Source organism: Bubalus kerabau, chromosome 20, assembly GCF_029407905.1.
Source record: "Bubalus kerabau isolate K-KA32 ecotype Philippines breed swamp buffalo chromosome 20, PCC_UOA_SB_1v2, whole genome shotgun sequence".
Taxonomy (NCBI): Eukaryota; Metazoa; Chordata; class Mammalia; order Artiodactyla; family Bovidae; genus Bubalus; species Bubalus kerabau.
The window spans coordinates 18267210-18294725 of NC_073643.1; the positions used below are offsets into that span (position 1 = coordinate 18267210).

The following is a 27516-nucleotide window of genomic DNA, read 5'->3' on the forward strand; positions in this document are numbered from 1 at the left end:
CAATACTTTGGCCACCTCATGCGAAGAGCTGATTCATTTGAAAAAACCCTGATGCTGGGAGGGATTGAGGGCAGGACAAGAAGGGGATGACAGAGGATGAGATGGTTGGATGGCATCACTGACTCAATAGACATGAGTTTGGGTAAACTCTGGGAGTTAATTGGTGATGGACAGGGAGGCCTGGTATGCTGCAGATCACGGGGTCACAAAGAGTCGGACACGACTGAGCGACTGAACTGAAAGGAACTCTGATTGGCTGATAGTGAGGTAACAGGGTGCTATCACATCGCATTATCAATCCTTAGGTGCCAGAAGGTCAGGGGCTATGCACTCATTGTCATTAACTTCCATTTAGCAGGGGGTTTAGCATCTATAAAACACCTCAGGAAATATGCCATCAGATCCTATTATCTAGGTACTTAGGGAGGAGCTAAAGCAGAGGAAGGGTCTATCCTCGGAAGGCCCTTTAGAGTCCTGCTCAGTTATAATTTGATCTGTTGGCAGTTGGAAGCTACTAAGAATAGTGCTGCTATAAATACTTCCATGTAAGTCTTGGTGTGAAAATACATTTCACATCTCTTGAGATACCTAGGGGTGAAATTGCTGGGTCATCTGGTGAGTGTGTTTAACTTTTAAAGATACTGCCTGTTTTCTAAATGTACCGTTCGACTGGGCTTTTTTATGTTTCCACCAGTAGGGTGTTCCAGTTTCTCCACATCTTCACCCATACTTGTTATTGTCAGGTTTTTACTGTAGTCATCTTCTCAGGTGTGAAGTACTGTATCACTTATATTTTCCTAAAGACTAACGATATTGAACACTTTCTACATATGATAGTAAAAAAATATATATATATATATATATATATATACACTACAATATGCATGAACCTTGGGGATAAAAAATACTAAGTGAAAGAAGAGGGACCCAAAAGACCACATATTATATGATTCTATTTATGTGAATGTCCATAAAAGTGACAGCAAATAATTGGTTGCTTGGAGGCGGGAGTGGGAATTTCTTTATCTGCAAAAGGAAACTTTGTGATATTATGGAAATGTTGTACATCTGGTTTTTGGAGCTGATTGTCAACTCCATAAAATTGCTAAAAATGAAACTACCTGCACTATAGGTTAATTTTATGGTTTGTAAATTATACCTCAGTCATGCTGCACAAAAACAATTTTAGAAAATTAATGCAGGGACTTCTCTAGTGGTCCAGTGGTTAAAAATCCGCCTTCCCAAAACACTCTCCGACATACATCACAGCAGGATCCTCTATGACCCACCTCCCAGAATACTGGAAATAAAAGCAAAAATAAACAAATGGGACCTAATTAAACTTAAAAGCTTCTGCACAACAAAGAAAACTATAAGCAAGGTGAAAAGACAGCCCTCAGAATGGGAGAAGATAATAGCAAATGAAGCAACTGACAAACAACTAATCTCAAAAATATACAAGCAACTCCTACAGCTCAACTCCAGAAAAATAAATGACCCAATCAAAAAATGGGCCAAAGCACTAAATAGACATTTCTCCAAAGAAGACATACAGATGGCTAACAAACACATGAAAAGATGCTCAACATCACTCATTATCAGAGAAATGCAAATCAAAACCACTATGAGGTACCATTTCACGCCAGTCAGAATGGCTGCGATCCAAAAGTCTACAAGCAATAAATGCTGGAGAGGGTGTGGAGAAAAGGGAACCCTCTTACACTATTGGTGGGAATGCAAACTAGTACAGCCACTATGGAGAACAGTGTGGAGATTCCTTAAAAACCTGGAAATAGAACTGCCTTATGATCCAGCAATCCCACTGCTGGGCATACACACCGAGGAAACCAGAATTGAAAGAGACACGTGTACCCCCAATGTTCATTGCAGCACTGTTTATAATAGCCAGGACATGGAAGCAACCTAGATGTCCATCAGCAGATGAATGGATAAGAAAGCAGTGGTACATATACACAATGGAGTATTACTCAGCCATTAAAAAGAATACATTTGAATCAGTTCTAATGAGGTGGGTGAAACTGGAGCCTATTATACAGAGTGAAGTAAGCCAGAAAGAAAAACACCAATACAGTATACTAATGCATATATATGGAATTTAGAAAGATGGTAACAATAACCCTGTATACAAGACAGCAAAAGAGACACTGATGTATAGAACAGTCTTTTGGACTCTGTGGGAGAGAGAGAGGGAGAGGGTGGGATGATTTGGGAGAATGGCATTAAAATACATATAATATCATATGAAACGAGTCGCCAGTCCAGGTTCGATGCACGATACTGGATGCTTGGGGCTGGTGCACTGGGATGGCCCAGAGGGATGGTATGGGGAGGGAGGAGGGAGGAGGGTTCAGGATGGGGAACACATGTATACCTGTGGCGGATTCATTTCCATATTTGGCAAAACCGATACAATATTGTAAAGTTTAAAAATAAAATAAAAATTTAAAAAATAAAATTAAAAAAATCCGCCTTCCTATGTTGGGGACGTTAGCTCGAACCAGGATCAGAGAACTAAGATCCCACGTGCTGTGGGGCAGCTAAGCCTGTGCACCACAGCTAGTGAAGCCACGAGCTCGGGAGTCCCTGCACCAAAGTGAAAGATCCTCCGTGTCACAAGGAAGACCTTATGTGCTGCAACTAAGTCCTGACGCAGCAAAAATAATAAATAAATAGAAAACTGATGCATGGTTGAATTCTCAACAGATAATACTAGTAAATCCCCAAGAGACAGAAATGAAAAATGAACAAAAATTCAGTGTAAGGTAACATACAGACACTGACTGCCCTGGAGGTGGGAGAACGTAGTGTAGTGAGGCTGGCAATGAAGAAACTTGAATCTTATCACCTCCTGAAATAAAATTCACATTTTATAGCAAGACAAGAAAAAGGTAATAAAAAAAATCTTTGTTCTTTGACATCTTTTGCCCTGATTCTGCATTGTGCGTCAGCCAAACCTTCCCCATTGACATAAATGGCTGCTCAACCATAAAAAAAAAACAATATTCTAGCATCAGGAAGACAACTCCTTGAAATAATATTCCTTCTTGATTTCATAAGAGATCACATGGTGTTTAGTTCTCGGTTATGTAAACTGTCAATAATACATCATTTGATATACAGCCCTCTTTCTTCAAAAACATATAACTGTGCCTTGACTTTTAACAGGTAGAACAGTTCTCAGCTTTCTGAGATGTTTTAACCACATTATAAATCCTCAATTTTGGTTTGAACAAAATTTTCCAATTCTTTTCTAGGTTGATTTAGTTATTCATCAACAATCTGTATGAGTTCCCCAGGGCTGCTGCAACAAAGTATCATAGACTAGATGGCTTAAAACAAGAAATTTATTCTTGCACAGTTCTGGATACCAGAGGTTCAGTTAGGGCTTTTCAAAGTCAAGACTGAGGGCTCCAGAGGAAAATCTGTTTCATTCCTCTCTTGTGGTGTTGCTAGCAACCCTTGGCATCCCTTGGGGGTTTTTTTGGGTTTTTTTTCATTGTCACATGTCAGTTTATTGAGGAATTTGTGATGCTAAAGGTTAATTCTACTCGATTACTTTTCATGATGTCAAATAAATTGTTTGCCACTTACTTTTCCCATATTCAGGAAACACAAAATTCAAAGAAATGTTTGAGTGAATCTGAAAATTGCCCTCATCCTATCTTTTTTCAAAAGGTGGTCATGAAGGGTTCAGAAGTACAGTAGCAAGGAGGAAGGATGAAAGTGGGACATGAAGGCAGATATTTTTGCTCAATTTCACTTTCAACGGTTCAAATCTAATTTTTTTTTAACATGTTTTGCACCAAAAAAGGAATCAATACTTTTCATTCCGCTCTTGTCAACTGTAGCCTGAGCCTTCTGAGCTGCGGCCATTTTGCTCTTTTCCTTTACAGTCTTGAAATCTTTGGAATTAAACTTAGTGTAATCTTCTTTTGCCTTTACAGGCTCATCTGATAACTTTGCTTTCTTTGATGGAGGGTTCGGCACTGAAGCTAGAGGTTCTGGAAGCTTTAAATATTTAGATGTCATCACTTAATTGTTGAGGGATATAATCAGATATCAGACCATGGGCATAAGAAACATAATCCTCATCCTTATCCCTGGAAACCTGGCCACCAGAGAAAAATGCAGTAGACTGTACCCGGGCATTGACATTTTCCTTATTGGTTTTTAACGCTGCCATAGTCTGATTAACCTTTTTTTCTAGCCATTTTAATGTCTTCTCTTTGCTGTACTTGCCGTATTTCTTCATATCTATTTCTTTTTCTTCTGTAACGTGTCGAAGTAACTTCTCAAGTTGAGGAAGTCTCAGCAACAAGATGCAATCTGGGAACATGTCATCCATCACAACTTGATCCGGGGGCTGAAACTTCCCCTCTTTATCAGCCTTTATAAGGTAGTGGAGAAGCAGAAACAGCGGGTCCTTAGGTGTGGCCAAGTGAAGAAGACCTCCTGATGGAACTGATTGATTTATAAACAAGAAGGGTTTTTTTCCCTTGAAAACTTTTATTTCAAAAGCTGCAGTAGACGCATATTGAACAAGTAAATGGCTCCTTCCCCTGAACATGGGTTAGCCAGTTTTACAAACACAAGCCTACTTTTCATCTTCTTTGAAGCATCCTTTAAATACTCTCTAATCCCGGCAACCGCTAATCTGTTTTCCATCTCAAAAATGTCATTTTGAGAATGCAAGGAGCAGGAACACGTGCGGCCAGGCGTGAGCCCTGTCCCTGCTGTTGGCACCGCCGGTCATGCCGCTCATCTGCTTCCGGCAGCCTCAAGCCTCAGCCCTCAGTGGCAAATGGCGGGAGAAGGTCCCTTGGTTTTTTGATGTACGATTCCAGTCTCTGCTTCCATGGCCACGTGGCTTTCTCCCACCTCTGTCTCCTTTTTATTTTTTAATTGAAGGGTAATTGCTTTATAGAATTTTGTTTTCTGTCAAAACAACATGAATCATCCATAGGTGTACATATGTCCTTCTAAGAACACTAGTCAGAGTAGGACTCACTCTAATGACCTTAATTTGCCTACATTTGCAATGACTCTGAGGCAAGAGATAGATGGGCCCCAGGCTCAGCAGCTGGAATTGTTCCCTGTGGACAGATACTCCAGAGTAGCAGGATTTAGAGAAGAGTTGAGCCCTGCCCAGATAAGAGACCTTGTATTTCTCATTCTCAAGGTCAGTGAGACCTTCCCAACTATACATGCACAGAAAAGTTCCTCCGAGGTCAAAAGGGAGGGGGCATCATCTCATGTAAGTGATAGCAACCTACCCATAGGCCTCTCCGCTAGAACCCATCTTGGTTAAGAGGTGTGTGCTCACACATGGGAGGCCCCTGAGATACACCAGGTATATACCTTGCTCTGCCTGGTATATACTCACTTCAGGCAAAGCAAGATGATTGGCCACATAAAAGCCAGAAGAAATGCCCCATAAAAGTGATTCCAATTACCATGAAGGTTACTGCTGCAGCCTAGAATTATGGCACTCTGGCTGGCAACTGAAATCCTGCTTCAAGCCGCTGCAGGATGAGAAAACTCCGTTTCCAAGTAAGGTCACATTCACAAGAACTGGAGATGAGGACTTCAAAACGTCTTTTTAGGGGCCACAATTCAATACACAAAGTCAATCAGATAAAGGAAAAGGAGATAAAGCCTTAGGCCAGCTCAGGATGGAGTTAAAACTGAGTTTTGCAAAAAGCCAAAGCTGAAGGAATGCCAGGACCTTAAGTCATCCTGGCAACTCTGCTGCCTGGAATAGGCCTGGCCCAGAATATATACTCAGAGAAGGCAATGGCACCCCACTCCAGTACTCTTGCCTGGAAAATCCCATGGATGGAGGAGCCTGGTGGGCTGCAATCCATGGGGTTGCTAAGAGTCAGACACGACTTCACTTTCACTTTTCACTTTCATGCATTGGAGAAAGAAATGGCAACCCACTCCAGTGTTCTTGCTTGGAGAATCCCAGGAATGGGGGAGCCTGGTGGGCTGCCGTCTATGGGGTCGCACAGAGTCGGACACGACTGAAGCGACTTAGCAGCAGCAGAGTATATATTATTATTAGCTCATTTGTTTAACTGAGAAATGGACAGAGTGAAGAGAGGAAGAGACTGATGGAAGGTTGGAGAGAAGGCATAAGACACAAGACATTCACTCCCTAGGTCATCACAGGCCACACCCATCCTTCCTTTCTCACTGTAACCGGTATGGGGAATTTTGCACATTCATATTCCCTCCCTGGGCCCTGTAGCCTCTTAAATTTGTGACTTTGGCCCCTGAAGTTGAGGGCGAGTTCCAGTGGGTCTCCCAGAACTCAATGGGTCATCTTTTGTCCATTAGCCATCTCTGAGGTTTGTTTTCATTGCTTTTTAAATAAATGTGGGATAAGGTATTCCTTGCCCTCCATAGTCCCAGTTCAGGGTGCTCTAGTTAACATCATGGTATTAGTAAGTTTCTTAATTTTATCTTTTATCATCAAATCATAATCTGTTTACTCAAACATTTGTAGCAACGGTAATGAGGTGCTCACAATATTGGGCACTGGGACATCTGGGCCTTTTGAATTGTCAGAAGCCTTAACCCAAGTCCGCTTTCTTGCTGAGTCTGCAGGTCTCTGGCACTCTGTGCCCAAGCATATCTAAGGCGCATGTAGATCTCCCGGGAGACTTGTTAAAACACACAGTCCAATTGAACAGATGTGGGGCGACACCTGGGAGGGGAAGCCCGTATTGACACCGAACGACAAGGATTCAAACTGCTAGGCCACGAAGAGTTATTCCACAACAGCAACCACAGTACCACAGTCGACCTCACATCTGGCCAGGAGTGTTCTGCGCAGTTAAACGTAACGCGGAAAGCAGCATACCACGGAGGCAAGGCTCCCGGCGTCTCTGCCGGCGACCGCCCCTCGAGGCCCTCGCTGAGCCTCTATTGGCCACCCAACCAACGTGAGCGTCCATCACGTGGGGCCGCCGTCCAATCGCTGAGCTCTCTCGATCCAGCCTGGTGTCTGTCGCGGCGAGCGCACACGTGGCAGGAAGGCCAAAGGCCGCTTGAGATAAGGTGTGTGCCGCTGCCTTCCCCGACGCCTCCCCCGGATTCCAGCACCTCCTGCTGCCTGGAGCGATGTGGCGCTGCTTCTGGGAAGTATTCAAGTTCCTGTGCACCCGGGGCACATTCGGTTCGCAGAAGCTGGCCTTTGGAAACAAGGTGGACCCCGGGACGCTGCTGCGGCGGGCTGGCTAGTGGGGAATGCGGAGGAGGGGCGCTGCGGGGCTCGCGGGGCTGGAGTGGGGCTGCGGACGCAGGGAATCGCCTCATCCGCAGCCTGGCGCTGCAGATAGCGGGAGCAGGAGAGTATACGTCGAATGGAAGTCGCCCAATCTTCATCCATTGTAGGTGGGAAGAGATTTTGGGGACTGAGGCTTGTTCTCTTAGCTGGAACGTAAAATCTGATCTCCTATTGGGATAGTCCGCTTTCGAGGAAGACACACACCTACCTGCACTGTCTTTCGTTTTAAGCCCTTTTGCCTGAACACTACTTTCCACGTGACTCAAGGTGAGAAGCCTGTTGCCCATCTCTCGCTGGTAAAAATCTTTCTGTCTTTGTGCCAGGTCTTAGTTGCGGCACGGGGATTAGTTGCAGCAACTAAAAGGGAAAAAAAAAAAAAAAAAAAAAAAAAACCTTGGGAATTTGGGATATCTTCAGTAGAAGGGAAGGCTGAACGAAACGTTTTGGACATTCCTCCGAAGCTGAGAATTCCGAAACTGGCTCCCCATGTCTGCAGAGGTGTGACTTTTTGCCTGTCGCATAAGGAGTCATAAGCCAGCTTCTCCTTGTTTCATTGTATCTGCGTACCCGGGGTTAGGCTGGGACCTACTGGACAGTAGGACCTACTGGACCTACTGGACAGTAGGCAGTCTGATTCTTTAGATTTAAAGCTTATTTTGGACTAATCCAGTGGGAGCTGCTTGAGGTTGAGGTTAGTATCCTGTTAAGGTTAGTGTCTTGCTTAAAGTTAGTATCTGTTGGGTGGAATCCTTGGAGTGAGTGAGTGACCACGATGAGCCATGAGGTTTTCTTGTCTTCTCAGTTGTGCACCAGGCCTTCATAGGCCTTTGTATGAACAGGCTGCCCCTGGCACATAAAATTAGCAGGGTGACAAAATATAGCCTGTTACACTCCTTTCCCAGTTTTGAACCAGTCCTTGTTCCATGTCCAGTTTTGTTGCTTCTTGACCCACATACAGGTTTCTCAGGAAACAGGTAAGGTGGTCTGGTATTCCCATCTCTTTAAGAATTTTCCACAATTTGTTGTGAACCACATAAAGGCTTTAGTGTAGTCAGTGAAGCAGAAGTAGATGTTTTCCTTGAATTCCTTTCCTTTCTCTATGATACAACCAATGTTGGCAATTTGTTCATCTGGAAGTTCTTAGTTCATGTACTGCCAAAGCCTAGCTTGAAAGATTTTGAGCATAACCTTACTTGCATGTAAAATGAACGCAAATGTATAGTAGTTTGAGCATTCTTTGGCATTGCCCTTCTTTGGGATTGGAATGAAAACTGAACTTTCCCAGTCCTGTGGCCACTGCTGAGCTTTCCAAATTTGCTGACTTTCTGCGTGCAGAACTTTAACAGCATCATTTTTTAGGATTTTAAATAGCTCAGCTGAAATTCCATCACCTCTCCTAACTTTGTTCATAGTAGTGCTTCCTGAGGCCCACTTGACTTCACTGTCCAGGATGTCTGACTAGGTTAGTGACCACACCGTCATGGTTATCTGGGTTATTAAGACCTTTTTTGTACAGTTCTTCTGTGTATTGTTGCCACCTCTTCTTAATATCTTCTGCTTCTGTTAGGTCCTTACCATTTCTGTCCTTTACTGTGTTCATCCTTGCATGAAATGTTCCCTTGGTAGCTCTAATTTTCTTGAAGAGATCTCTGGTCTTTCCCTTTCTATTGTTTTCCTCTATTTCTTTGCATTGTTCACTTACGAAGGCTTTCTTATCTCTTCTTGCTATTCTCTGGAACTCTGCTTTCAGGTAGGTCTATTTTTCCCTTTTTCCTTTGTCTTTAACTTCTCTTCTTTCCTCAGCTATTTGTAAAGCTTCCTCAGACAACCACTTTGCCTTCTTGCATTTCTTTTTCCTTGGGATGATTTTGGTCACTGCCTCCTCTGGACCTCCATCCATAGTTCTTCAGAAACCCTATCAGATCTAATCCCGTGACTATTTGTCACCTACACTGTATAATCATAAGGGATTTGATTTAGGTCATACCTTTATGGTCTAGTGGTTTTCCCTACTTTCCTCAATTTAAGTCTGAATTTGGCAATAAGGAGTTCATGATCTAGCCACAGTAAGGTCCAGGTCTTGTTTTTGCTGCAAGAATATAATCGATCTGATTTCAGTATTGGCCATCTGGAGATGTCCATGTGTAGAGTCATCTCTTGTGTTGTTGGAAGACAGTGTTTGTTATGACCCAGTGTGTTCTCTTGGCAAAACTCTGTTAACCTTTGCCCTGCTTCATTTTGTACTCCAAGGACAAACTTGCCTGTTACTCCAGGTATCTCTTGACTTCCTACTGTTGCATTCCAGTGCCCTATAATGAAAAGGACACTTTTTTTTTTGGTGTTAGTTCTAGAAGGTCTTCTAGGTCTTCATAGTATCATTCAACTTCAGCTTCTTTGGTGTTAGTGGTTGGGGCATAGACTTAGATTACTGTGATGTTGAGTGGTTTGTATCTTATATCATGTGAATGTCAGTCAAAATCGTCTGTTGCCTGCACCCTCATTCCGTGAGTAGCTTCAAGTGTGATGCTCACCCAACTCCAATCCCTCGGGGCTTCCCTGGTTGTCTGAGAGCCCTCTCAGCTCTCCTGAGCCTGACGGCTGGACTCGGGTCTCCTTCCGTGTTCCCTGCAAGAGAGAGGACCATCTTAGCCATCAGGCTGGGGATGACAAGGGTCGTCCCCAGGCGGGCCCCTCCTCCCCATGCGTGTAGCACGCCATTGCTCTCCTCCACCACTTGCTGCAGTTGACAGAGGAGCTTTCTAGGGCTCTTTTGTGGCTCCTAGTGACTGGGCTCCGGTCCAGCCCACCTCTGCAGCTTCTCCCTTGCTGCCTCCCTCACACTCCTGTTCACCATGCTTGAGTTTCCCCCACGTCTGCATCTCAGCAGTTGTCAAGTCCACTCCTGTCATCCTCCCTCCATGCTTTTGTGCTTTTTCTTTTGCCTTGGATTCCCTTCCCCTTCCCCTCTCCCTGGAAACCTCCTGGTCATCCTTCCAAACCCCCAGGTAACTATGTGCTGCTTTTTCTGAGCTCCCACAGGGACCAAGGCCAAGCTGTGATATACAGACTTGATAAGCCCCACTTTGACACATTGAATCCTCCAGGTTGGATCTCCATGCAGTCCAAGGGACTCTCAAGAGTCTTCTCTAGCACCACATTTCAAAAGCATCAGTTCTTCGGTGCTCAGCTTTCTTTATAGTCCAGCTCTCACATCCATACATGACCACTGGAAAAACCATAGCCTTGACTAGACGGACCTTTGTTGGCAAAGTAATGTCTCTGCTTTTTAATATGCTGTCTAGGTTGGTCGTAACTTTTCTTCCAAGGAGCATCTTTTAATTTCATGGCTGCAGTCACCAACTGCAGTGATTTTGGAGTCCCCAAAATAAAGTCTGCCACTGTTTCCACTGTTTCCCCATCCATTTGCCATGAAGTGATGGGACCAGATGCCATAATCTTAGTTTTCTGAATGTTGAGTTTTAAGCCAACTTTTTCACTCCCCTCTTTCACTTTCATCCAAAGGCTCTTTGGTTCTTCTTTGCTTTTTGCCATAAGGGTGGTATCATCTGCATATCTGAGGTTATTGATATTTCTCCCAGCAGTCTTGATTCCAGCTTGTGCTTCATCTAATCCAGCATTTATCATGATGTACTCTGCATATAAGTTAAATAAGCAGGGTGACAATATACAGCCTTGACATACTTCTTTCCCAATTTGGAACCAGTCCGATGTTCCATGTCCAGTTCTAACTGTTGCTTCTTGGCCTGCATACAGATTTCTCAGGAGGCAGGTCAGGTGGTCTGGTATTCCCATCACTTTAAGGATTTTCCACAATTTGTTGTAATCCACACAGTCAAAGGCTTTGGCATAGTCAATAAAGCAGAAGTAGATGTTTTTCTGGAACTCTCTTGCTTTTTTGATGATCCAGTAGATGTTGGCAATTTGATCTCTGGTTCCTCTGCCTTTTCTTAATCCAGCTTGAACATCTGGAAGTTCACAGTTCAAGTACTGCTGAAGCCTGGCTTGGAGAATTTTGAGCATCACTTTGCTAGCGTGTGAGATGAGTACAATTGTGTGGTAGTTTGAGCATTCTTTGACATTGCCTTTCTTTGGGATTGGAATGAAGACTGACTTTTCCCAGTCCTGTGGCCACTGCTGAGTTTTCCGAACCTGCTGGTATATTGAGTGCAGCACTTTCACAGCATCACCTTTTAGGATCTGAAATAGCTCAACTGGAATTCCATTACCTTCACTAGCTTTCTTCGTAATGATGCTTCCTAAGGCCCGCTTGACTTCGCATTCCAGGATGTCTGGCTCTAAGTGAGTGATCACACCATCATTATCTGGGTCGTGAAGATGTTTTTTGTATAGTTCTGCTTTGTATTCTTTACACCTCTTCTTAATATCTTCTGCTTCTGTTAGGTCCATGCCATTTCTGTCCTTTATTGAGCCCATCTTTGCATGAAATGTTGCCTTGGTATCTCTAATTTTCTTGAAGAGATCTCTAGTCTTTCCCATTCTATTGTTTTCCTCTATTTCTTTGCACTGATTTCTGAGGAAGGCTTTCTTATCTCTCCTTGCTATTCTTTGGAACTCTGCATTCAAATGGGAATATTGTTCCTTTTCTCCTTTGCATTTCACTTCTCTTCTTTTCACAGCTATTTGTAAGGCCTCCTCAGACAACCATTTTGCCTTTTTGCATTTCTTTTTCTTGGGGATGGTCTTGATCCCTGCCTCCTGTAGAATGTTACGAACCTCCATCCATAGTTCATCAGGCACTCTATCAGATCTAATCCCATGAATCTATTTGTCACTTCCACTGTATAATTATAAGAGATTTTATTTAGGTCATACCTGAACGGTCTAGTGGTTTTCCCTATTTTCCTCAATTTAAGTCTGAATTTGGCAATAACAAGTTCATGATCTGAGCCACAGTCAGCTCCCGGTCTTGTTTTTGCTGACTGTATAGAGCTTCTCCATCTTGGGCAGCAAAGAATATAATCAGCCTGATTTCAATACTGACCATCTGATGTTGTCCATGTGTAGAGTCTTCTCTTGTGTTGTTGGAAGAGGGTGTTTGCTATGACCAGTGTGTTCTCTTGGCAAAATTCTGTTAGCCTTTGCCCTGCTTAATTCTGTACTCCAAGGCCAAATTTGCCTGTTACTCCAGGTATCTCTTGACTTCCTACGTTTGCATTCCAGTCCCCTATAATGAAAAGAAGATGCTCATTTTAGGGATGAGGAAACTCAGTCTCAGAGAGGTTGAGTGATTTGCCCAAGGTCACACAGATAATGAATGCCCACATCACTAGGTCAGCCCAAGTCTGTGTGGCTCCAGGGTTTGGCGCTCTTAATCGCTGTAACTATCCGGCTTCCCTCATCAGCACATTAAAGCCCTGGAGAGGTCCTGTGGAAGAGGAGCCTGTTTTACATTTTCTACTAGCATTCTTCAGGTCTCAGAACTCTTCTTCACCAATCACCTCCTACCTCTTTGAGGGTCCCTCATGCTCCCAGGAACAATCTTCAGGTCTCCCTGATCTAACCTGACCCCATTATTGTACCAATGAAGAAGATGAAGGCCATGCAAAGCTCTGCAGTGTGTGCTCACACATGTGGGTCAGGCACCCAACCAAGGCCAGACGTGAAGAGTGCTGAGAGTTGGCCTCCCTGAGCAGTTCGTGGAAAGGGAAAAAAGTTGATCTCAGAGTGTTGTCCTGAGGAGACCCTACCTCCTATCCAGACACCTGCTGGATACCTAAGGATGGTTGGTGCTGACCCAGACCCTCTCACTCTCAATTTAACAGGTGTGCCTGCAGAAGACCATAGGATACAATGAGATGTTTCTCTCAGATGAAGATTAGTCATTTTTCAAAGCGCAGAGAGGTACATGTCTCCATCTAAGGAGATGGGGAACTATTCATTGGGTTTCCTCATTTCAGAGGTATGTTATCTTGATAAGAGGATGAACTGTTTATCTGTATTTGTCTTTCTGCTGTGCACCCTGGGTGATCAATAGAACTTTGCCCTGGAACTGACAATTAGATGTCCAGTTTCAACAGCCTGCGGCCTGATTGATCAGTATTACTTTTTTTTTTCTGGTTTTAGAATTTTATTTATTTATCACTTAATGTGTATAATTCAGTAGTTTGTTATTATATTTACATACTTATCAGCCGTCACCACTGTCTAATTCCAGACCATCTTATCACCATAAAAGAAAAATTCCCCAGCATACCACAGCTAAAGACCCCACATGCCGCCATGAAGGTCAAGACTTCTGTGTGCCACACAGCCAAATAAATAAATACTAAAAAATATAAAATGACATAAAATACCATTGCCCACATCTTAAATATCCAGTCCTTATTCTTGATTTGGTCATACCTGTGATAGCGCAGAATAATGGGACAAAGTAGGTGATTACATTGTTAACCCCACTAGGGGATTATAGGAAAAAACGTACGGGAGACCCCTGTAGATTAATGATGACTCAAGAAAGCAGGTTTACTTATCCAGGCTTGATCAGCAACAGGGCCTGCCCCCAAACGAAAAGACAATGGTGGCATGAGACCCGCATCCTGCCCGGTGAGCTCAGTAAGTTAATGACCCCTAGGACCTGCTCTCTGCACACATAGAAAACATCAATTTAAAGAAAAGTGATATTTCAAATGGAAGATCCTCATTATACTGTGACCGGAAGTAAGTGTTTCCATCATGCCATGACAGTCCTGGTTTCCTTTTCCATACTCTCTTCTTTACAGAAAATCACTAAGTGCATCTCATACTCAAGGAGAGGCTGGGGCAGGGAGACTGGAATAAGCTTCTCCATTATAAAAGAGGAACAACTCCCTATTTTATTCATCATTTTTGTATAAGGAATATATTCATTTATTCCTGTAGTTATTTTTCTAAGATTGATTCGGAGCCCTAGGTATTTATTGAATATTTTATATTATCATTCACTGCTGTGCTCTTTATTTTGTCATTCAAGGAGATCTCCATTTGGCCATTGGGAAGTTTTTCAGGTTGGCTCTCCTTCCCCTTGATGGGCCTCCAGACTTTTGATTCGAGCATTATTTATTGCCTCGGTAAAATCTTTCAGTCTCCTGTGTATTTCCAGTTTCCATGGTCAACTCAGTATTTCCTGCTTCCTTCACTTGGGGCTCTTTCTGACTTTTACGTTTGGGATAAAATTTTAAAAAAAAATTCTCTCAAAACTCTTTAATAATCTCTTTGGAAATAACTAGTAGATTGTAGTTGTTTTTTAGTAATTAATGACTGGGATGAAGTTTTTCACAAATATCTTCCATTTTCCAAAACTAAGATATTTGTGCTGCATAGGAAAGATGAAGTCTCACAATAACAAACCCATACCTAGATTTTTTTTTTCCTTTCTGTTTTTTTGGCTGCACCACATGTAGCATGCATGATTTTAGTTCCACAATCAGGGAGTGAACCAACGCCCACAGCAGTGAAAGGGTGGTGTCCTAACCCCTGGTCCACCAGGAAAGTTCCACAGACCCACCATACCTAGGTTTATGACTACCTCCCTCCAGCGTAAGTACCGGCTGTCTTGACCGTCACACTGAACCCATCCTGGCATAGAAAGGAGTCAGGTGATAATTTTTTTCTTTCAATCTGAAAGGGTACTCTCCATGAGTCTCCTTTCTCAATGGAAGAAAGGGTGTCAGGAATTTAGGTACATGTTCATGTCAGAGAAGGTGCTTCTTCAGGTTTGATGCTACATAGCGTCATAGCCACACAGGAAGATGAAATAATTCTGCAGCTTGAGCTGAAGTAGCAAAAAGAGATTGGGATTATAATCTCTATCAATGTAGTGTAATTCACAATGACCTTGACGTCTTGGTGTTGAGTCCAAGTAATACTTCAGCCTGACTTTTAATATACTCTTTAAGGACTGAAACCAATTTGTTGTTCATATTAATGACTAGAATCAGACACTGAATTTTCAGGATTATGCAGGTATGTGCCTGTAACACCACACGTTTATAATAAAAGGAGTAAGGTGAATGTACAGAAATCATTATGTCTTGGGCAGAAATGGTGTATCCAAATGGCAGTTGCTGGAATAGAACCGTGTTCTCTAATTCAGGATGTCTGAAGTGCATTCTGTAAATTTTTTCCTGCTGCAGATGTCAGTGGCCTGTCATTTTGATGACATGGCCTTCCCTCTTGAAGAAAAGGAATCAATTCTTAAGGAGATATAAATGAATTTCAGAGAACAGAAGTCAGGCTCCAATGTATCTTGTGATATTCACTCTTTTTAAAAAATAATCTATCAATAAAAATGTCCAGTTCCAACTTAATAAAATGCACAAGATTTTATACATCAGAGATTCCATGTTTGCATAACTTTTATGTTAAAGTAAAAGGCCAGTCTCTTTGATTACTGTTTCTTAATTCTAATCCCCTTCATTCTCTTGTTTCATAATTGCAGAGTATCCAGGTTTTTGTTTGTTTGTTTTTTTTAACTTGAACTTTATTCAGTTTGCAGCAAGGAACTGCTGAAGTTTGTTTGTTTGGTCGAGTGGCAGGAGGGATCCTGGTTCCCCCACCAGGGATGAAACCTGAGCCCCCTGCAGTGGAAGCTCCGAGCTTCAACCACTGGACCACCAGGGATGTCCCCAGGGTTTTTTGGGGGTGGCTGCACTACGTAGCTTTTGGGATCTCAGTTCCCTGACCAGGGACTGAACCCAGGCCATGGCAGTGAAAATGCTGTATCCTAACCACTAGATCACTTTATTTATTTCTATTTTTAAAGATTTTTTTAACATGGGCTTTTAAAAAAAAAAAAAAGCCTCTTGAATTTGTTACAATATTACTTCTGTTGTTTTTATGTTTTGGATTTTTGGCCTTAAGGCAAGTATGATCTTAGCTCCCTGACCAGGGATCGAACCTGCACTCCTTACATTGGAAGGTAAAGTCTTAACCATTGGACTACCAGGGAAATCTCCCTTTTGTTTTTCTTTGATAATTATTAGAGGATTTCCTAATCTTCTGAGATATATGTATATAAATTATATTTGCACATTGGTCAGTTTTTAGTTTACTCTTTCCTGTGTAATTCCTGAGTATAACTATTAAACAGTCATTTATAAGAGAATGGCATATGATACAGTTTTATGGGCCAGAAGGAGCAGTAAATCATAATACAACTGTAAATGCATGCTTGTGTGCTTATCATATAAATACATGTATAAATATAATCTTACTCATATAGTGGAGTGGGCAGTATTAAGGAGAAGCCTGTTAAATAATTCAGGGATGAAAGGGAGCCCCAAGTGTGCAATTATGTGTCTGAAATAATGCATTTTCCTAGAAATAAACTCAGCCTGGAAACTGTGGGAAAAACTGCACAAAATGAAACAGCATGTGAGATGGCCATTCAAAATATGTAGGGATTACACGTCCATATTCAGTGTATAACTGAGTGCCTGTTAGGATCTCATGACCAATATTAAGACGAGCATCACCTGTGTGCTTCCCAGAGCCTGTCTGTTGGTCCTGTGGGAGAGTCAATGTTGCTTTAAGCAGGTGCTCCAGGTGATTCTGAGGCGAGGCCAGGGTTAAGCACGTGGCCTTCTGAGTACATCTGTGAGAGCTGAGGCCGACTTCAGAAAGAGGCAACAGTCTGCTCTACACAGGCTTGGAAGGGGAACGCCGGTGCAGCCCGCATACCCTGCCTGCACTGTTTTGGGACGTTTATGAAGAGAGAATACGTGTAGACAGCTTGGTCTCCATGTAGGACCCGTTTTTTCCTGAAGCTCTCCTAAGACAGAGGAGTGGAAAGACTGGCCTTTTCACCTTTTCAAGCTGGGCTTTGAAAGTTTGGCTTGTGGGTGTGGTGGAAAGCGGGGAAGGAGCTGTGCTGACGCCATTCAAGGCATAATCTCAAGATGCTGATGTCATTCCTCAACATTTTTTTTTTTTTTTAACTTTCTGGCCAAACCTCACGGCATGCGGGATCCCAGTTCCCCGACGAGAACCCACACCCCCTGCATTGGAAGCGTGGAATCTTAACCACTGGACCGTCAGGGAAGCCCCCTCAACACAATATTGATGAGAAAAGAACTCGGAGCAGGAGGAAGAAGAGGAGCATCTCAGGTAAATATGCAGGAGACCTGGGTTTGATCCCTGGGTCAGGAAGATGCCCTGGAGAAGGAAATGGCAACCCACTCCAGTATTCTTGCCTGGGAAATCCCACGGACAAAGGAGTCTGGCGGGCTACAGTCAGTGGGGTAGCAAGAGTTGGACTAAACATCGTCACCAGCTGAATACCCTGTCCTGGTTTAGAAGCTGTGTCCCCTTTTCCTCCTGAAATGCCATGGATTGAGAATGTCCAAATCATTAATTCTCTCCTGATTTCTTGCCTAGTGAGGTTGTTTTCAACCTGATTTTTTTTCCCTTTTATTCTTGTGATAGTCATGGCCAACTCTTTAAAATACTTTTTTGTCCCAGAACCTTTTCCCTTTGTCTGAATCCAGCCTACTTAAAGAGGATGAAGAATTACCACCATGAGTTTATAACTTTCTGCTGTTAGAAATGTTCCCTTAGATATCAATAAGGGAATGTACTGGTATCCAAGATCCCTGTTGAGTTGGGTTTAGGTGTTTGGATTTTAGGTAAGTGGGAGAAAGTGTAGTGATTATATCTGGATACATTTATCATTTGGAATGAGATAATGGATTGAGAAAATGCACATATAACTGACTTACTGTACACCTGAAAATAATACAACATCGTTAATCAACTATATACACTCCAGTATAAAATAAAAAGTTTAAAAAAAGAAAATGCACATATAAACAGGATGACCTTAATAATCTTGAATCCCTCATAATGTTCTAAAAAAGTCGGAGAGTCTATTTTCTATAGTTAGGAAAGTCTTGCTATTTAAATGCACTGTTAGGAACACAGAATATGGGAAGTTTGTATGGATTGAAATTTGCAAAAGTGACATTTTCATGATTGTTTCAGATTAAGATTTTTTTTATTTTTGCCAAAAACGCCCAGGCAGTGATACTGTGTCCTTCCTTGTGTTTTAGTCATCTGCTGTCCATTTATCCTCTGACTTCTGATCTTTACTGGTTCACATGCTTTCTTTGAGATTCCAGCACTTGAGAAGTTTGTGTTTTTTTCCACTTTATCTTTAATAAGGGTCTTAGAAATACTTTGTGAAGGGTGTGCATAAACCATTTCAGTTAATGTAGAAATGCCATTTCTTTTTTGAGCAGACATTTTGTTTTTATTATACATCAAAATGCTGTTGATGTTTAGTTGCCAAATTGTGTCCGACTCTCTTGTAACCCCATGGATTGTGGCCCGCCAGGCTCCCCTGTCCATGGGATTTCCCAGGCAAGGATACTTGAGTGGGTTGCCATTTCCTTCTGCATCCATTTCTTTTTAATTTTGCTTTGCCTGTCATTGGTTCTGAAATATGAAGTGTGTAGAGTTAGAGGCACTGAGAGTTGAGTCCAGCCTCTGTGGGCGCCACCCACATTCCCCATTGCTGTCACGGCTGTGGTGCTGACTCTGAGACCGAAGGGCTTAGGAAAACGGCGAAGGAGATGTAGGAGCTCGATTTTTCCTGACTCTGTCACATGACAACGGATGGGGCGCTGTGGCCTTTCTGCATGTTAAGGGCCACCTGCCTCAGAGCATGAACAGGTGAAAGGCCAGAGCTGATGCTTCAAAGATGCACAGGTGTGATTTCTCTGCATACTATGGCCGGAGAAAGAAACCCAGAAATGGAGGAGGAAGAGGGGGTGGCAGGTTTTCAGGTAAAGTCTGTGATCCACATCAGAGGCTGGGTCCCCCTTTCTTACTGAAATCCCATGTACTTAGAAATTGTGAACATTTACTTCTGACCTGTGGGTGGTGCTGACAAATTTAGTTTTTAATACATTTTTTTTTCTAGTAATACCCCAGGTTAGCTCTTTAGGAAAGTCCTCTCATATCCTATTGCCTTCTCTCCGTTTTCTCCATCCAGGGTCTCTTTAGAGCATGAGGGATTCCTGCCATGAATTACCAATGTGCAAATGTTGAAAATGTTCCCTTTTTGTCAGGTCACCTTGGGGATGTGTTAATACAAGATTCCCACTGGTTGTGAGGGTGGGTCCTGGCATATCAGTGAAGAAGGAGAATATGCAGTGTCTAGGTCCTGTCTGGATGTAGCATCAGCCTGTATGGACAAGGATAATGAAAGTGCAGCAGTAAAGCTGTTGCTATATGGCTTAGAATAACTCAGAGTTATGAGAGAGCTCTCAGTTGCCTCAAGGAAAGATTTCCTATTTAAAATACACCCAAGTATAGGACATGACAGTTATATATGGTTTTAAATGTGTTTAACCTGCTCTCATGATTAATTGTATTAATTTTTTTGCCAAACTGCATAGCATGTGGGATCTTAATTCCCCAACTAGGGATTGAACCCCGACCCGCTGCGTTGGAAGGCAGAGGATTAACCCCTGGACCTCTGGGGATATCCTAGATTAATGGTTTTTTTTGTTTGCCGTTATCATTGTTTTTTGTCAAAACTATCCCAGCAGTGATGATGTGTGCATTGGTCAGCTGATACCAATTTGTCCCATTACAGCTAACGTTAATTTTATTCATTTGATTCAGGGGCTGTCTGTCCAGGTTCCTCAACTGAAAAGCTAATAATTTTCCCATCATCGTTAATAGGGTCTTGGAGGGATTTACTGAGAGATGGATGTTAAAACCCACCACATTTCATGTGAATACTCCCCCGACTGCTTCATTTTCCTTTACTTGTAGATGGCTTTGAAAAGTGGAGGCTGTCACCTTTGTTCAGGCTTTTGTAAGTAAACGTTCTGTAAATTGCAATTTTATTTCACAGTCATGTACAAGAATTCATTTTATTACAGTTTGTATCTCCAGGAAAAGAAAACAAGAGTCCTGTAGCATATATTCAGGTACCTTAAAATGCTACAATCAGCACAGGTGAGAAGTAAAATCATTTTCAGGAAATAGGGGTTTGTTGATGCAAAAAAGAATCTTCAGGATGTTTCATCTTGTCCTCATGTCTTCAGTTGATCTGGCTCTTTCACTCTTGATCGATGATCATCTAGATATTTAAAATGAAATGAGGTGTTGCCCACGTCTTAAAATCAGATATCTATTCCTTTTTTTAAAAAAAAAACTTTTTTGTACTGGGGTATAGATGGGGAAACAGTGGAAACGGTGTCAGACTTTATTTTTGGGGGCTCCAAAATCACTGCAGATGGTGACTTCAGCCATGAAATTAAAAGACATTCCTTGGAAGGAAAGTTATGACCAACCTAGATAGCATATTCAAAAGCAGAGATATTACTTTGCCAACAGAGGTCCATCTACTCAAGGCTATGGTTTTTCCAGTGGTCAGGTATGGATGTGAGAGTTGGACTGTGAAGAAAGCTGAGTGCTGAAGAATTGATGCTTTTGAACTGTGGTGTTGGAGAAGACTCTTGAGAGTCCCTTGGACTGCAGGGAGATCCAACCAGTCCATTCTGAAGGAGATCAGCCCTGGGATTTCTTTGGAAGGACTGATGCTAAAGCTGAAACTCCAGTACTTTGGCCACCTCATGCGAAGAGTTGACTCATTGGAAAAGACTGATACTGGGAGGGATTGGGGGCAGGAGGAGAAGGGGACGACAGAGGATGAGATGGCTGGATGGCATCACCGACTCAATGTACATGAGTCTGAGTGAACTCCAGGAGTTGTGATGGACAGGGAGGCCTGGTGTGCTGCAGTCCATGGGTTCACAGAGAGTCACACACGACTGAGCGACTGAACTGAATAGCCAATTAACAATGCTGTGAGTTTCAGGTGAACAGCAAAGGGACTCAGACACATAAATACATGTGTATTCCTTAGTTTTGATCGAATAGTACTTGGAAGTAGAGTTAAGGAACTGCAAATTAGAAATGTTTCCTAAGTGTTTTAAAGGGGCTGTCAGGAAATACTATTTGATGAAATAATTTTCTATAACTTAGAGTGACCTGTCTTCTCTACTGAACACTGTAGTAGGTTGGAAGTTGTAGAATCTCGGGGATGAGTCATGTTCCTTTTTTTAATAAACAGGTCTTGCTGTCTCTAAGCTGAACCTGGTCACATTTTTTGAGCAAAGAAAGGAGCCCTGGGATGTGAAGAAAAGGAGACAACACTCATGCACCCAGGTAGATGGGGGTGAATAACGCAGATTATGCAGGGATGATGTCCGAAGGCGAAGGAGAAACCGAGGCCTAAAGTGTTATTTGGGTGGCTCTGCTCCCTGGGGATTCCTTCGAGAAGTCCAGGTCTCTGTGTCCCGCTGTCACAGAGGTCCCTCTCCTGCTCCACTCCCCATGCTCCTAAATCCTCTAAGGTTTTCCTTTTGCTCCGGTGATCTTCCTTGGTAATCCGGAGTGAGAACCAGAGGCTTCCCCACACCCAGCGAGGGATGTTCTAACTTTTCTTCCATTGCTTTTGGGGGCCTGGGAAAATCTGTGCATTTACAGAGTTCCTTTATGGAGTTTGTGTGAGTTTCTCCTCCCTTGTCTCCTAGGGACACCTGCACATCTGCTGACACCAGGAACGTGAGGCAGACTGACTGTCCCCCATTCACATCTGTGCGGAGCAGGCCTCCCCAGGGCCAAGACCCTCTACTAGGTCTCAGAAATGAACCTGGAGCCTCCCAGTGTATACCCAGCCTCGTGATAGAATAACCTGGGCCACCTCATTGAGATATCATTGATCTTGGGTTCTGCCAAAGACGAATTGACAGGAGCTCTGGGGGTAGTTCTAAAAAAACACACAAATGATCCCAGTGGGGAATCAAAGATGAAAATGACTTTGAACATTGCTTATCAGAATTTCCCATCTATAACAATCACTTATGGATCTCATTAAAAAACAGATACTAGGGCCCCACACTCAGAGGTTATGACTCTCCAAATCTGGGATGAAGGTCATTAATTTACAATTTGAATGACCACTGAAGTTGCTTACCCCAGACCTCATTTCCGGCAGGATTAATCTAGAGAAATCAAGAACAGCGCCTGAGTGCCTTACACACAACCACCCTATCTGAACACAAATACTGCTGTTGCCAGTGAAGACCACCACCACCTTCTGAAAAGATGACATCCTCTGCTCACCACCTGCCAATTGAGCAGGACCTGGGGAAAGCAGTGGAGTCTGAGCAAGCCTGTTGTGGGGGACAACAAGTATTCATCCTCAAAAGGAATGTTTCATGAGGATCTACTGCGTGCTCACAGGTATGTGTTTAAGACACTGCTAAGATCCATATATTACAAGAGCTGATTGTTGTAATCTGCTGGGGACTACGTATTCAGTGTTGGGGACTGGGTATTCTATGTTCGTCTTTCCCAGGAGGATTTAGAGGTCAGACTTGCCTTCATGGGAGTAGAGATTATCTTTATTTCTTTTCTTTCATTATTATGGATAATAAAGATAAAATCTACCCACCAAATTTCAAGTTCTTTCCTCTCCTTCCCTTGGGCTTCCCTTGTGGCTTAGCTGGTAAAGAATCTGCCTGCAATGTGGGAGACCTGGATTCGATCCCTGGGTTGGGAAGATCTCCTGGAGAAAGGAAAGGCTACCCACTCCAGTATTCTGGCCTGGAGAATTCCATGGATTTATAGTCATGTCGCAAAGAGTTGGACATGACTGAGCAACTTTCACTTTCACTTTTCCTCTCTTTAATCTGAGTCTGAGCATCAAAAATTATAAATGCCAGATCCAGTCACAAAGGTGACAAAGTTTCCAGAACTTTATCAGAACTCTGGTCTCTGAGCTGCTCTGAGAAGGATGACCAAGGAATGGGGGTGGAGTCATGGCAGGACACTTTTTCCTTTCATGGTCGTTTAAGTGATCATTTTAAATGGAATGTGAATTGGTGTTTCTTGCTAGGCTCTGCAAGTCTGATTTTGGAAGAGGGACTATATTCTGGATGGAAACTCTGGAGCAGCAGAGCTGTGCCCACAATGTTAAGCCTCAGTGAGAAGCAGGAATCTGGGGCATCAGATGGGCTGCTCTGGAGCTGCGACTAATCCTGAGTGAGCAGCGCCCCTGATTCCAGTCTGCTCTTGGGGCAGATGCATTGTTAGAGGTACTAGATTCAAGTCACCGTGAGTTTCACCTGCATTCCCTGTGTGTGCCTGTGTGGAGAAGAAAAGGCAAAAAAGGGAAAGGGTGTCAAAAACCCTAGGCAGGATAACACCACGAGCTTGGGGGGCCGGGAGCAGTGGGAAGAGACTGCATTGAGAGTCCTCAGCCCTGGTGCCCCTGAGCGAGGTGTTAGGGACTAGAGGAGGCGTGTGCTCCACGTGAAATGTGGCGCTGTGTGTTAGAACATTAATTTCTGCCCATTTCAGGTTTCTAAGAGTTAATCTGAGCCTCCCTCTTTTAAGTTCCAGCAACCTCAAATCAAAGGTGGTTAAGAGCACTCTCTCTGCCTGGTGAACTCCTACTCATCCTTCGAGAACAGCCTCTTGATTCGTGTCCTACTGCTCTTCTCCCCACTGCTGGTCATAAATAGTTGTAATATTTCTACAATCTCCCACTAGACTGTAAACTCCATGAGGGCCTGAACAATGTCTTATACACAGTCAGTTCAGTTCAGTCACTCAATTGTGTCCAACTCTTTGCAACCCCATGGACTGCAGCATGCCAGGCCTCCCTGTCCTTCACCATCTCCTGGAGCTTGCTCAAACTCATGTCCATCGAGTCGGTGATGCCATCCAACCATCTCGTCCTCTGTCGTCCCCTACTCCTGCCTTCAGTCTTTCCCAAAATCAGGGTTTTTTCTAATAAGTCAGCTCTTCGCATCAGGTGGCCAAAGTATTGGAGCTTCAGCATCAGTCCCTCCAATGAATATACAAGGTTGATTTCCTTTAGGATTGACTGGTCTGATCTCCTTGCAGTCCAGGGGACTCTCAAGAGTCTTCTCCAACACCACAATTCAAAAGCGTCAATTCTTTGGTGCTCAGCCTTCTTTATGGCCCAACTCTCACATGCATACATGACCACTGGAAAAACCATAGCTTTGACTAGATGGACCTTTGTTGGCAAAGTAATGTGTCTGCTTTTTAATACACTGTGTAGGTTTGTCATAGCTTTTCTTCTAAGGAGCAAGTGTCTTTTTATTTCATGGCTGTAGTCACCATCTGCAGTGATTTTGGAGCCCAAGAAAATAAAGTCTGTCACTGTTACCCCATCTATTTGCCATGAAGTGATGGGACCAGATGCCATGATCTTAGTTTTCTGAATGTTCAGTTTTAAGCCAGCTTTTTTGCTCTCCTCTTTCACTTTCATCAAGAGGCTCTTTAGTTCCTCTTCGCTTTCAGCCATAAGGGTGGTGTCATCTGCATATCTGAGGTTATTGTTATTTCTCCCTGCAATCTTGATTCCAGCTGTGCTTCATCTAGCCAAGCATTTCTCATGATGTACTCTGCGTATAAGTTAAATAAGCAGGGTGACAATATACAGCCTTGACATACTACTTTCCCAATTTGTAACCAGTCCGTTGTTGCATGTCTGGTTCTAACTGTTGCTTCTTGACCTGCATATAGATTTCTCAGGAGGCAGGTCAGGTGGACTGGTATTCCCATCTCTTTAAGAATTTTCCACAGTTTATTGTGATCCACACAAAGGCTTTAGTGTAGTCAATGAAGCAGAAGTGGATGTTATTCTGGAATTCTTTTGCTTTTTTTGTGATCCAGCGATGTTGGCAATTTGATCTCTAATTCGTCAGCCTTTTTTAAATCCAGCTAGAACATCTGGAAGTTCTTGGTTCACATACTGTTGAAGACTAGCTTGGGAAGTTTTGAGCATTACTTTGCTAGCATGTGAAATGAGTGTAGTTGGGAGGTAGTTTGAACGTTCTTTAGCATTGCCCTTTTTGGGAGTGGAATGAAAACTGAATTTTCTAGTTGTGTGGCCACTGCTGCGTTTTCCAAATTTTCTGGCATATTCAGTGTGGCACTTTGACATCATCTTTTAAGATTTAAAATAGCTCAACTAGAATTCCATCACCTTGACTAGCTTTGTTTACATAGATATATGATCATATATATGATCCATTCATATATATACATGGATCCAATCTTTCTATATCCAGCTATTTCTATATCACCTTATCTTAGATTTTATCTCTGAATGTCTGTGTAGCTGTCTATTGATAGAGATTACAATTTATATCTACCAATGTATCTATGTAAACAATTTCCTATCCCCATATTTACAGCTGTACCTATCGAACCACAAGTCTTATCTTTCTACATCTCCAGCTCCATTTTTCTCAGCATATAAATCCATCTCCCTATGTCACTCAAATTTGGTATGTTTTAATCAAACCTCTTCAATTACCTCTCCCCTCATCCAAACGTCTTTGCCAAGTCTCAGTTTGATGTCTCCAGCTGGGAATCTGTCTCTGTTGGGGAAACTCGTTCATTTGTGATGCTTTTGGATTCCACCTAAACGCTGCCGTATGTATACTGTTCATCCTTCTCTATCTGATTTCCTGGAGTCAGTGTGATCATCTGAGGGACTACCAATGAGGAAGAGCTGGCATGATTTTCTTGGTGTTTCTGGCTGAGTCATCATCCATTGCATGTATGTAGGACATCTTCCATATCCACTCATCTGTCAATGGACATTTTGGTGGTTTCCAATGCTTGCCTCTTCTGTGGAGCACTGCAAGAGACATTGGGGTTCAGGCGTGATGGAGGATGGTTTTCTCTCCATAGCAGCCAGGGAGTGTGATTTAGTGATCTCCTGGTAGGTGTATTTTTCACTTCTGAACAAACCTGCAGGCTGTGTCTGTAGAGAGCCTGTTAACAGTCTCCATTCTGTGCAGCAACACGGGGTGGAGGGAGGGTTCTGTTTTCTCCAGTGGCCTCAAACATTTGTTGTTTGTAGAGTTAGCAGAGGACCAGCACCAGATGCCACCTCAGCTGTCCTTTTGCATGGCAGTTGTCCTCATGGTTGAGAGGCAGAAGAACTTTCCAGGCTCGTTGACATGTTGTAATAGTGAGGAGAATTTTTGCCTTGAAATAGGCTCTGAAATTAGGCACACTTTTGCATTCTTCTAGTATTTTGGAGAAGGCAATGGCACCCCACTCCAGTACTCTTGCCTGGAAAGTCCCATGGACGGAGGAGCCTGGTAGGCTGCAGTCCATGGGGTCGCTACAAGGCGGACGCGACTGAGCGACTTCACTTTCACTTTTCACTTTCATGCATTGGAGAAGGAAATGGCAACCCACTCCAGTGTTCTTGCCTGGAGAATCTCAGGGACGGGGGAGCCTGGTGGGCTGCCATCTATGGGGTCGCACAGAGTCAGACACGACTGAAGCCACTTAGCAGCAGCAGCAGCAGCATTACCAACCACAGGATGTTTCTTCAGGGCGGGGATTATTTAGGGCCCCCACAGGCCTTGTGAATATCTATAGCCCTAAGCACCAGGTTTGAAAGTTGTTGTTCACAGAAATGTCCACAAGAGGGCAGCACATCTTCATGCCCGATCTAGGAACCGGGAGAAGCTAAGCTTGAACAAAAGTTGTGTTTCTGGGTTGTACTGTACTTTGCACAGTGCCATGACAAAACGATAAGGGCTTGAGGGTCATTGCTTCCTCCCCTTGACCCTTCAGGCCCCCAGTCCCAGTCATATCAGAACCCCTGCAAATATGCTATGCTGAGGCCCATGTCTTAGGAAGCTTAATTGAGTGCAAAGGAGAAGGCCGAAATTGGGAAGCAGAACCCCGGGGGGACATGGAGACAGGGTGACTTGGCAAAGTTCTTTCAGCACAGAGGCGTCCAGCGTTTGTGGGTGTAGGGTAAGGGAGTTAGAGAAAGCGAGGTTCAGAAAAAGAACGAGACCGGCACTTTACAGGAACAGATCATCTTTAATGAGGCAGATTAGTGAGCTGCTGCACTTACCCAAGAAAAGAGTAAGTATATATAGGCATCTATGTGGAAAGCTACTGTCTTCGGGGGGCCTGTTCTTCTCCAAGGTTGTTAGGAGTAGTTATCTCTTAAAGGGCTGGGGCAAGGAATTTTGGAGATCCGGCAGAGGCTGGACCGGCTGAGAGCTGGGCTTAATCAGCCTTAATGTCCATTTTTCTCTTTGGGTGAGAGAGTTCTTTGTTTTGCACAGAATGGTGGGGAGGACCTGGAGGGGAAT

General features: G+C 43.2%; 1 long non-coding RNA gene and 1 pseudogene across 3 annotated transcripts; one reads left to right on the forward strand and one right to left on the reverse strand.

Moving 5' to 3' along the window:
* Window positions 1-3732: 3732 nt before the first annotated feature.
* LOC129635517 (ribonuclease H2 subunit B-like) lies at window positions 3733-4686 on the reverse strand (annotated as a pseudogene).
* A 12181-nt stretch (window positions 4687-16867) lies between these two features.
* LOC129634747 (uncharacterized) lies at window positions 16868-22806 on the forward strand. 3 transcript variants are annotated; one of them, XR_008705863.1, is made up of 4 exons: window positions 16868-17437; window positions 20018-20153; window positions 21417-21511; window positions 21880-22806. It is a non-coding gene; the product is annotated as an uncharacterized LOC129634747 (long non-coding RNA). The 3 variants fall into 3 exon arrangements; XR_008705861.1 differs by having other exon boundaries at window positions 16878-17437; window positions 20111-20153; XR_008705862.1 differs by lacking the exon at window positions 20018-20153 and having other exon boundaries at window positions 16884-17437.
* Window positions 22807-27516: the final 4710 nt, after the last annotated feature.